Consider the following 10967-nt stretch of genomic DNA (forward strand, 5'->3'; position numbering starts at 1 on the left):
AACCTACCTTGGATTAAGGGAAACCTACATACCAAATTTCGTTGAGATATCTCAATTTTTGCTCGAGTTATCGTGTACACGGACAGACGGACAGACGGACAGACGGACGGACAGACAGACATGGCTTAATCGATTTCTTTTTTCATCCTGATCATTTATGTATACATTTGTCTATATCTATCGCGATTCGTTTTGGCTGTTACAAACAACCGTTATGTGAACAAAATTAATATACCCTTGTGCACAAGTGCGCTCGGGTATAAAAAATTGCACACTCTTCCCTACAAGAATTGTGTGATGGAAACTAATACCTTGGTTATAATGCGCAGAGCGAATCGTAACAAATCGCGGCGAATTCGTAAGGATCTATTGATTTTAGATGCTTCCGTTTTATTTTGCGTTCAAGTGCATTATTATCGTTTGGAATCATTGCCCATACAATAGATAATTAAGTGGCAGTTCAATCCGTTCCGTTACTTCCATTATAATCCAGGCATAACACATTCTCATTTACCTTACTAACCCATGTACAAATTTTGCGGTTGTTAAAAAGAGACAACTAAATAAGGCCATAAGTCGGAGGAAGACGGAAGATCACATGTACACAAATGTTTACATCACATTTTGCATATATCTCTTAAAAAGGTGATAGAAGTACTTGATTGAGATCTCCATCACGTGAGTATCACATGATCAATCAAATGACTATCACTGTTCTCGTAGGGTTGTAGTCAGGGGTCTACACAATAGGTTTGTATAGTAACTTCTCCAGTAAAACATTGCAGCGAGTGCGTAAAAGCAAAACAGAGCTTAAAATTGAGAAGAGAAAACTATCAAAAAAAGTTATTGAACCCAAAACTAGCAAAAACTTGCAAGTAACAATTGTTGCACTCTTTTGAGGTTCTGCTGTAAACATTTTACTATTTATAAATAAGTTTTAAACTCTTTGCTTTTCACACAAACACTTACACAGTCCAGTATACATAGTTGCCAACTTGGTGCTTTAAGCAGTAGATTTAGTGCTTTTTGAAAATTAAAACGCCAAAAAAAATTATTTAGTGCCTAGTGCCTTTTTTAGTGCCTTTTTTATGAAATAAAATTACAAAGATATAGATAAAACCTGAAAAAGTTTTTGATTATTTAAAGCTGTGGTAGCACTGAATTTACAAAAATCTACAAATTGAAATGCACTTAAATACAACAATGATTGATAAAAAGCTGAACTTGCAAAGTCACCTTGTTCAATTCTATTCGCGCTGAAAATGCTGGTAGATATGCGAGTAAGTTAAGTTTTTCTTTTTTTCTTTTCTAATTATTTATAAAAATCGTTATTTTTGTACCCCCTGAGTAAAACACATTGTTTCTTGGTGCTGAATTAAAATCTGGCCGTACAAACGCTCTAGCACTAGAATTTTGGTATATCCTAACCTCAAAGTGCTAAAATCACTAAAATCCCCGCTTTCTAAACAGGCGTACCCCCCTTGGGTTCCTCCCACAGGCCGCTAGGGAACCGTTTGAAGTGGAATATGACCCAACTAACAGAAACCGTGGAATTTTTTAATAAAAGAAATTATGCCAAATTAGATATCGGGCGATTTTGAATAAAGAATAAAAAAGTTAATTAAAAATAGAAAAAACAAATTTTTATAAAAAATATGTTCTTTTTAACAAATGTATTTTGGCGTAGATTTCCTTTCCACGTAGGCGGCCTTCGGCCGCTTTTAGGGATTATAACCCTCACAAAGTAGAATTCTCTTTCTGTGTTGCCAAAGAAGGGGGGCTAAACCCATTTGCAGAGAAAAACCTTTCTGCGTAGGCGGCCTTCGGCCGCACTTAGGAATTATCACCCTCAGGCAATTGAATTCTCCTTTCTGTGTTGCCAAAGAAGGGGGACTGAACACCTTTTGCTGAGAAAACCTTTCTGCGTAGGCGGCCTTCGGCCGCACTTAGGATTTATAACCCTCAGGCGCNAACCCTCACAAAGTAGAATTCTCTTTCTGTGTTGCCAAAGAAGGGGGGCTAAACCCATTTGCAGAGAAAAACCTTTCTGCGTAGGCGGCCTTCGGCCGCACTTAGGAATTATCACCCTCAGGCAATTGAATTCTCCTTTCTGTGTTGCCAAAGAAGGGGGACTGAACACCTTTTGCTGAGAAAACCTTTCTGCGTAGGCGGCCTTCGGCCGCACTTAGGATTTATAACCCTCAGGCGCTAGAATTCTCCTTTCTGTGTTCCCAAAGAAGGGGGGCTGAACACCTTTTGCATAGAACACCTTTTTGCGTAGGCGGCCTTCGGCCGCACTTAGAGATTATAACCCTCAGACAGTAGAATTCTCCTTTCTGTTTTGCGAAGAAAAGGTGCTGAACACCTTTTGCAGAGAACACCTTTCTATATTTTTAATGTATACTGGGTTATATCTTATCTTCTTTTGTCTCTCATTGGGTAGGTTCAGAAGGCGCAGAAGTTGAGCGCAACCGTTGNCCCTGCAAAAATCGTTGGACCATGTAGTCTATTTGTGGTATATTGGAGTACTTACAAAAGTGTTCCTCTGTCATGCTGTAGCGGACCAACTCGTGTCTCTGCGCCAGCTTATTGTTTGTTATCCGATCACTGCTCGTGTTTTAACGAAATGTGATTGAAGTTGAGCATTTGAAAGAACATTTGCATGTCTGGCTGTAACTGAACGTGTAGAAATGCTCGCTGTTAGTTCTTAGCTCCCAGCATGTTCGGGTTCGAATGCCGTCAGAGGCAACATGTAATTTTTAATTTTTGTCTTGGTTTTTATTAATTTCGAAAAAGCATTTGAGAAGTGAAGAACAAAAGCGTGTACAAACGAAAAAATATAACAGCAATGCCATTGGTAATATGTTAGAGTAGTTTTGTGCTACTCTGTTGTAATGCAGGGATGGAGTATATGGTCCTGCCCTAGGACATCGCAATGTTAATTGGACCATATTTTTTATATGAATTGTGGTTAATTTTGGAGTACTCCTTGGTCCTTAGGGAGTGCTCTTTACACGCATGCATGGAGTAGTCGCGATTTTTGCAGGGATGTTGTCTCAAATGATCATAAAAATATTACGATCATCTAACAACCAACTGTTCAGTTGATCAGAAGTGCAAAACGACGCGTTCAGAAGGTGCAATCGCAACAGTTACTGAGCTGTTGCGCCTTCTGAACATGCCCATTCTTTTGCATATTTTGGAGTTTGACAGTTGAACTCCGCCATTTAATTTGCATATGCAACCAAAGTCAGGCGTGATTTTGAAGGTGTTTTTATTTAATGAATTGTGATTATGTGGTTAATATTAAAGTCGTAAAGCAAGTTATAACTAATCGAGTAAAGTGTAAAGTGAAAGGCAATACAAAAATGCTGAAGTGGCTGCTTTAGGGAGAATAGGAGTGATAAATGTACGCTAATTCCCGAATTTCACAAAAAAGGGCATAATTCAAACCCAATTTGTAAATAAATTAGTGACCAAAATTTACAAAAGTGAGTGATAAAATAATGCGTAGACCCTTGTCTACAAGCGTGTGGAATTTTTTTTTGGATCAGGCCACCTCTTTGGACGGAATAGCCTGAAATAGCGCTACTAAACCCCACCCACAATTACACTGTTTTAACACCTACTTTTGTAATTTTTGGTCACTAATTTATTTACAAATTGGGTTTGAAATATGCCAATATGAAAGACATAGCAATAACCTCGCACACAGTATGTACAAAAACGAGGTCACCCAAACTTCCTTTCACACACATTAAAATCTTATTTTAATTTGATATCCGTTGTAAACAAGAGTTTAATAAAAATTAACACATACCAATTTTGATAAAAAATAATCCTTCAATTACAATTTTAGTAACCCGAACTTAATATGTATCTGTATTTTGACAATTTAGATATTGATGGAACAGTTCAAAAGAAAAGTCGATAAACTGTTCAGTAGATTGCACAAACTAGAATAATCCCATACTACGTTTATAGCCCGAACACAATTAACACGACGAGCTACGGACCACAGCTATCAAATTATGTTAACACGTACGTACCCCTATGTAGATAATGGCCCGTAGTCATAGTCAAAATAAAGTCGACTTTAAAGTTAGTTGCAGCTTTTTTGACAGATATCCCATTGAAAATTATGTCAAAAAGCTGCAACTAACTTTAAAGTCGACTTTATTTTGACTATGACTACGGGCCAATTACTTTGGCGACGACCGGGCTACGCGACAACCGTGGTTGTGGCCAGATTAGATCTGTTTCTATTTTCCCAGCGACAGATAAGTTTCTTCCTCGTTTTTTATGTAAAACTCATACAAATTCATGATGTCGCTGCCGCGTTCAAAAAAATCATTTCGTCATCTACGTCAGATAATGAAGACAACAAATTGGAAGCTGTGGCCCGTAGCTCGTCGTTTTCAATGGCCCATGGTCATAGTCATTGGCCCGTAGTCATAGTCAAAATAAAGTCGACTTTAAAGTTAGTTGCAGCTTTTTGACATAATTTTCAATGGGATATCTGTCAAAAAAGCTGCAACTAACTTTAAAGTCGACTTTATTTTGACTATGACTACGGGCCATTAAGTTTAGAGTAGATTTTTCGGTTGTGTCAATCATAGACAACTTAGAAACAGCTTTTGTTGAGATGACAGTTGAGAGAACAGTGCTATCCATATAAAGAGAAAAAATTTACCCGACACCATATAGAAATATGAGTACTCTTATTAGTTCACCCTGTGTCCGCTACAGGATTGCGGATTTGCCAAGCCGGGAAAACGTGCGTTCGAATCCCATTGCCAGGGATTTTCTTTTTACATCCTTTCTTGTTCTTTTAAATATTATTTAAATTTTTGTTATTTAATTATAGTTGTTGTGGCCTTTTTAATTAAAATTAAACTCCAAAAAATTGATTAATAAAAAAATAATTACATGAAATACCATAAACAAAAAAGATAATAAAATAAAATTTAATAAAATAACGTTTATGTTAAAATGAAAATATTGAATTAAAAAAAAATTATTTGGAATCGCTCGGAGTGGGGACCGAACCTGGGTGCTATTGCGTTTATTACTTCAACAACAAAACAAAACTTAGAACCGAAAGACTTGTTTTCACTCTGTCATATTTTGACGACATATTTGGACACGACTTTAGCTCCTCTATCCATACCTTTACCGATGATATTATAGGCCAAAAACTGACAGATAGCCGATTTCGCAGCGCATGTACACGACTAAAGACCAATCCTGATCCAAATCAGTCCGCTTTTTGAACCATTTGACAATGTGTTTTCACTTATTTGAAGACCAATGCCATTGAATTTGACTTAGTGAAAACCAAACCTTATTTTACCATTTTAAAGTTAAATTCTGTTTTTGTCATAAAATGCAAAGACCAATCCTGATCCAAATCAGTCCGCTTTTTGAACCATTTGACAATGTGTTTTCACTTATTTGAAGACCAATGCCATTGAATTTGACTTAGTGAAAACCAAACCTTATTTTACCATTTTAAAGTTAAATTCTGTTTTTGTCATAAAATGCAAAGACCAATCCTGATCCAAATCAGTCCGCTTTTTGAACCATTTGACAATGTGTTTTCACTTATTTGAAGACCAATGCCATTGAATTTGACTTAGTGAAAACCAAACCTTATTTTACCATTTTAAAGTTAAATTCTGTTTTTGTCATATAATGCATTTTAAGTTTACTATGAAAGAGTTAAAATGGTGATTACAATAAAACACAATTTTAATCGTTAAAACCTTTTTCAACTTCTCTATAACTACGGGCCAATGTGTTCAGAACTTTATACTTAAACTATTTGCAAATAAAAGCAATTTGCAAGTACCAAACTCACTCTGGTTGTTCGCACTTGCCTGGTTATCATGTTGTCATGTTATGCTTGAAATATAATACCGGCGAACGGCAAACTTCGCCGAATTGGGCGATGCTGTCGTACACCGTTCTCCAAGCAATTTCGCGGTCTTGGACAGAATTGGAGCGGTAGCCATGGGCGTAGCCAGGGGGGGCAGGGCAGGGGGTGCTCGAGCCTCACCCCTAACTTTCAAATTTTCCTTGTATATATATAAAATAGTACCCTGAAATGCCAGCTTAATAGGGTCGAGCACCCCCCTAAATTTCATTCTGGCTACGCCGATGGCGGTAGCTGTCTGTTTTCCGAAAAATGGGGCTGAACACCTTTTGCAGAGAACACTTTTCTGCATAGGAGGCCTTCGGCCGCGCGAAATAGAACTCTCTTTTTGGCGTCCGAAGAAAAGGACCACAACTCCTCCTTTTGACGAAAAGTATATTTCTTGTTATAATTAGGGTGTTTTTAAACTTGAAATACAAATTGCATGTCTTAGAGTGGCAGCACCAGTTTTCCTCCATCTTACTTATATCAATTTCACAAGATTGTTGTACGGGATTTTCAGAACAGAAATATTGCAATTAAATAAGTAATTTTGTGCAAAGGTTTCACTTAGTACATCACAAATGTACAAAAGGTAATAAATGCATGTTAAACTATGTTCAAACAGACACCTAATTGGAAATTAGGAACCTTTTCACCAATTTAAGCTTTAATTGTTACCCAATTTATTATACAAAAATTAAAATTTTTAATTGCCAATAAATAATTTGTGTCAGATTCTCTATGCAACCTGCTAGGTACGTTTAATTTTGACTTGGAGGTAAGTTTATTGAACAAAGGGCAATCAGCTGCTCGTCTCTGATCCTCTTTTAAGGCTGGTATGCAGCTCTCAGGAAAACGGTCAAGAACAAAATTGCCATTATTTCGTGTGTGTGTCCAAGGAATTTTTTCAACTGATACTTCACCAGCCTTTATTAGCATATATTTCTGTTGCAAGAATGGGTTGCCTTGTGCTCTTCACCAGCCTTTATTAGCATATATTTCTGTTGCAAGAATGGGTTGCCTTGTGCTCTTCTATCACAAAAAAACTTTAGAAAACCGTAGTATAAAGCGTAGCTAATTTCTTAAGAACTGCGTACTCCCTCAAGAAAATTTCATAGCCGTTTCTTGCACGTCATTTTATATAGAGCATTTATAGCTGATATTCCATCAGGGATGGAAAACTTAATTATAAAAGTGTACCTAATTTACGGAAAGCTTTATCTAAAAGTAGATAGATGTAGATGGGAGGATAACAATTCCTGTCGATACCACATCAACTTCTGTACTCACATTAAACAAATTTTGGCTATGAAAATAATCTCTTCGAGCAGCGCTGGACAAAACTATGTTGTAGAAAAGGTGAATCACTTTCCTCCCAGTTCTCCGATCTGATGTTTAAAAAGAAATATTTTCAGTCTATCTAGCGAAATAAACTACAGTTGCGTTACTTTGAGCACCTTTTTTTTGTGATTTGTCTGCCCCTGCGAATGCATTTTCAAACTAAATAAAGGAACGTTTGTACCAACTTTTCCATTACTGTAGGTAATCCAGCAGTTGATTTCGTATTGATAACTGCGCAGCTATCGTGTGTGTGAACACCAAACTCAATGCCGCAATTTAAAGCTTGATTGCCTCAGCTAAGTCGCCTGTTTAAACATAGCCTTCAGGTGTGCTCATTTACTCCAATTATTTTGCGTGAAATGCATCAAACCAAAGTGCGAAAAGTGCAAGTGTTTTTTGCAAGTAACTCTTTAATTATGTACAAAATTTGATTTCCGCTCTTTGATTGTTATTATTGGCATTAATAAGCGTCGATTGATAACACTCTCGAAACTTAGCCATGTCAATCTAAAAAATTGCGTGAAATGCAGAATTCGACTAGGAATTGATATGGCATACCTAAAGGCCCCGCGAGATAGAAATTTTTTTCTTCATCACAGGGATGCTTTTGACTGACAAAACGCACAGAAGATGCCGAGACACAATGAAAACGTTGCTGCAAACAAAACGGCTCAATTTGATTGGTCAAAAATCAGCTGGTTTGAATTCTTTCCTTACATTTTGGTTGTTGTTGTTGTTTTGCCAAATATGCGTGCGTAAAAGTTGAGAGTTGGGCAAATTTTATCAGTTGCGGCAACGCATGCGTTGCCAATGTGCGTCTTACGGACCGTTGAGCTAGAGAAAAAAGAAAAAATGGACGTGGTGAATCCCTTTTTGCTGAGTTTAATGGCACATTTTTTTTTGGTGCAAATTGACATTCTTAAAAGTTTATATTTCGAAAACTTTTGAATCGATTAGAAAGCTGATTGAAGGACCTTTCATTCTGTATATATGTATATCCAAAGAACTTAGATAACAAGGGACAATTCGTTATAATTGTAGCGAAAGTGCGCAATAGGGGCGTGCCTTCTCTTTTCATCCAAGCAAAAACCGCACTAGGGCAAAAGAGAAGGCACGCCCCTGTTGCGCACTTTCGCTACAATTATAACGAGTTGTCCCTTCTTGTTATCTACGTTCTTTGGTATATCTATGTACATATTGTATACATATTTCGAGAAAAAGTAAAAAAAAATTAAATTATGTTTTTTTTTTTATAAAAATGTATGTTTTTCGTAAAAAATAGGCTGTGATTTCCAATAATGGACTAACATTTTGTGTAGTTTTAAAGTTATTTCTTGTTAAAATTTCCCCATTATTTCACATATTTAATAAATACACACTGCACTAATCACTTTTCTCTTCATTAATATGTATATCATCTTTTCTTCGTGAAGAAATGAATACACCTCTTTTTTTTTTACTAAATATTTGACAATTAATGCTTATAAAAGTATTCTTTGTATAAGCTTTTGTTCGCAAACAATCTGTAAACACACAATTTTCGAGCGATGGCCGCGAAGTATGTAATGCCAGATCATTGAAGACTTTACCCAAAAATACTTTGTGAGACCTTACGAAATATAAACTATGTTAAAATATAAATTTCAAGGTTAAACCATATTTTATTCTAAAGTGAAAATTTGTAATAAAAAATGGCGCGATTTTTTATAACAAATTTTCGCCTGCGGCGCTTTTTTTTAATTCAATACCTTGAGATATAATGAAAGTTTGTAATCAAACATCACGCGATCTTTTATTACATATATTCGCTTGCGGCGCTTTTATTGGAAAACTAGCAGATACTACCAAGTAAACAGCTGATCGGTGCATTTGACTATTGAAAATATTTGGTTAATGCTAGTAAAATTTTACTAGCCAAAAAAATAAGAGCGTAAGAACAAGAGAGCGCTGCTAATTTTTTGGATTAAGAAACGGTTTCCCGCAGAAATTAGTGATAATTTGAGATAACTAACTATTAAGAAAGAAAGCTTATTGCAGCGTGTTTGCAACATTTAGCATTTTCGAACATATGTTTTCGAAGAGCGTTCATGCTATCGCGTTTAGCAAATGTATATTTACGCGAGTTCGAAATCGTATGCTTATGACAAACAGCCAAGAACGATGGAATACAAGATTGCGCATTCCCGCAGAATGACATTTACGGCAACGGGTAAACAAAGAATTTGGCGAAGAACAATGAGTTTNATGCAGCGGTTTTGCTGCATTAAAAATTCAACATTTAGCATTTTCGAACATATGTTTTCGAAGAGCGTTCATGCTATCGCATTTAGCAAATGTACATTTACGCGAGCTTTTGACAAACAGCCGTGTTCCTGTCGCTTATTCAGATCCGTATCTATCACGATCAATTCGCACAGAGAAGATAATGTGCAAAAACCCTACTGAAAATTTTGAACAAAAAATTCAATACAAAAACTTGAATTGTTTTAACCATAGCCGAAAAATTGTTTGTGTATATATTCATTTGTCGGTGCTGTCAACTGAAATTTCCTCAATTAAATAGGAAAACAATAATCAGAGTTGATCACAAATTGAGCCAGCTTCCAATCAGTATCACATCAATGTGGAATTTGCGCCACTTTTCTTTTTCCAAATAATGTAAAATAATAAATGAAATCTTGATTGGCGTTCACTGAAACGGAACTAGAAACTGTATACGCGAAAAAGCAATATTGCCACTTTTTCTCATTAAACCATGTTCGAATGGTGGAAATTTTGGAAGATCACAGGGTTGCTTTTAGCATTTATGTAGATTCTTAATGCAAAAATGGAGTTCGATTTAGTTGCATTTAGGTGACGAATTTTGTACGGATAAATGTACATTTAGAGTAGCGTTTAGAGCTAAATGCGCTAAATGTGCTTTTACGCGTAAGCAAAAACAGCCCATTACATGGGCCAATTTTGCAGGAATCAATAAATATACAAAGATTGATTAATTAGGAACACGTAGTGAAAAAAGGCAAAATGAGCTTTGAAAAAAGCAAAAAAATACATATATTTTTTAATTGGATTATGTACTTCCTTTATGTACAGTGTGCATGTTCAATTAAAGATATAAAAAATATATTCAGTCCGAAAGTTCCACGAAACTCTTAGAAGAAAAAACGCTTCTTTTTTGCAATTATTTATGAAAAAAAGGACGAAAATTGTGGAAAACAATTTAGAAAGGATGCTGAAATATTTAGATCTGAAAACATTGCGTTTCTTTCTGATGAAGTGCTTTTCGAAATCAAAAAGCCAACTGTGTCGACCCGCAGCCGGATTCTAACTTTCGTTATGGCTAAAATATGCTAAAATGCGAAACCTTACATTTTATCAGCTTTTCGCCAAAAATAGATTTGCCTCAATTTGGATTACATTTCATCTCCTGTAGCGTAGCCATGGCTAAATTACAAAGACACTCGCACCGATTCGCAAAGACTTTTGATGAAAAGCCTTCGCAAAAAGGCAAATCATTGAGAATCTACGCAATGCTATTTCGAATTTTTTGCCCAATAGAGCCTTGAACATTGTTTTCACAAATTAGGGATGTAAATTACGGTGAAAACATCGATGTTTGAAGAATCGATGTTTCGAAAAATTACATCGATGGCAGTTCGAATGGATGTTCGAATGGAAACATCGATGTTTTTACAGATTTTTCTAATTT

The 10967-nt window shown here is 36.0% G+C and overlaps 1 protein-coding gene across 1 annotated transcript in view; it reads right to left on the reverse strand.

Annotated features, from left to right (window-relative positions):
• Nucleotides 1-3928, reverse strand: part of Chi (LIM domain-binding protein 2 Chi) — a 20652-nt gene extending 16724 nt beyond the window's left edge. Inside the window, exon 1 of the mRNA XM_017609065.1 lies at nucleotides 3821-3928. The gene's annotated coding sequence lies outside the window, so the exon portion shown is untranslated. The remainder of the gene's footprint in view (nucleotides 1-3820) is intronic.
• Between the last annotated feature and the right edge of the window lie 7039 nt (nucleotides 3929-10967).

The sequence above is a fragment of the Rhagoletis zephyria genome, unplaced genomic scaffold, assembly GCF_001687245.7.
Source record: "Rhagoletis zephyria isolate East Lansing unplaced genomic scaffold, Rhagoletis_zephyria_1.1 Rzeph_scaffold_00007, whole genome shotgun sequence".
Classification (NCBI taxonomy): domain Eukaryota; kingdom Metazoa; phylum Arthropoda; class Insecta; order Diptera; family Tephritidae; genus Rhagoletis; species Rhagoletis zephyria.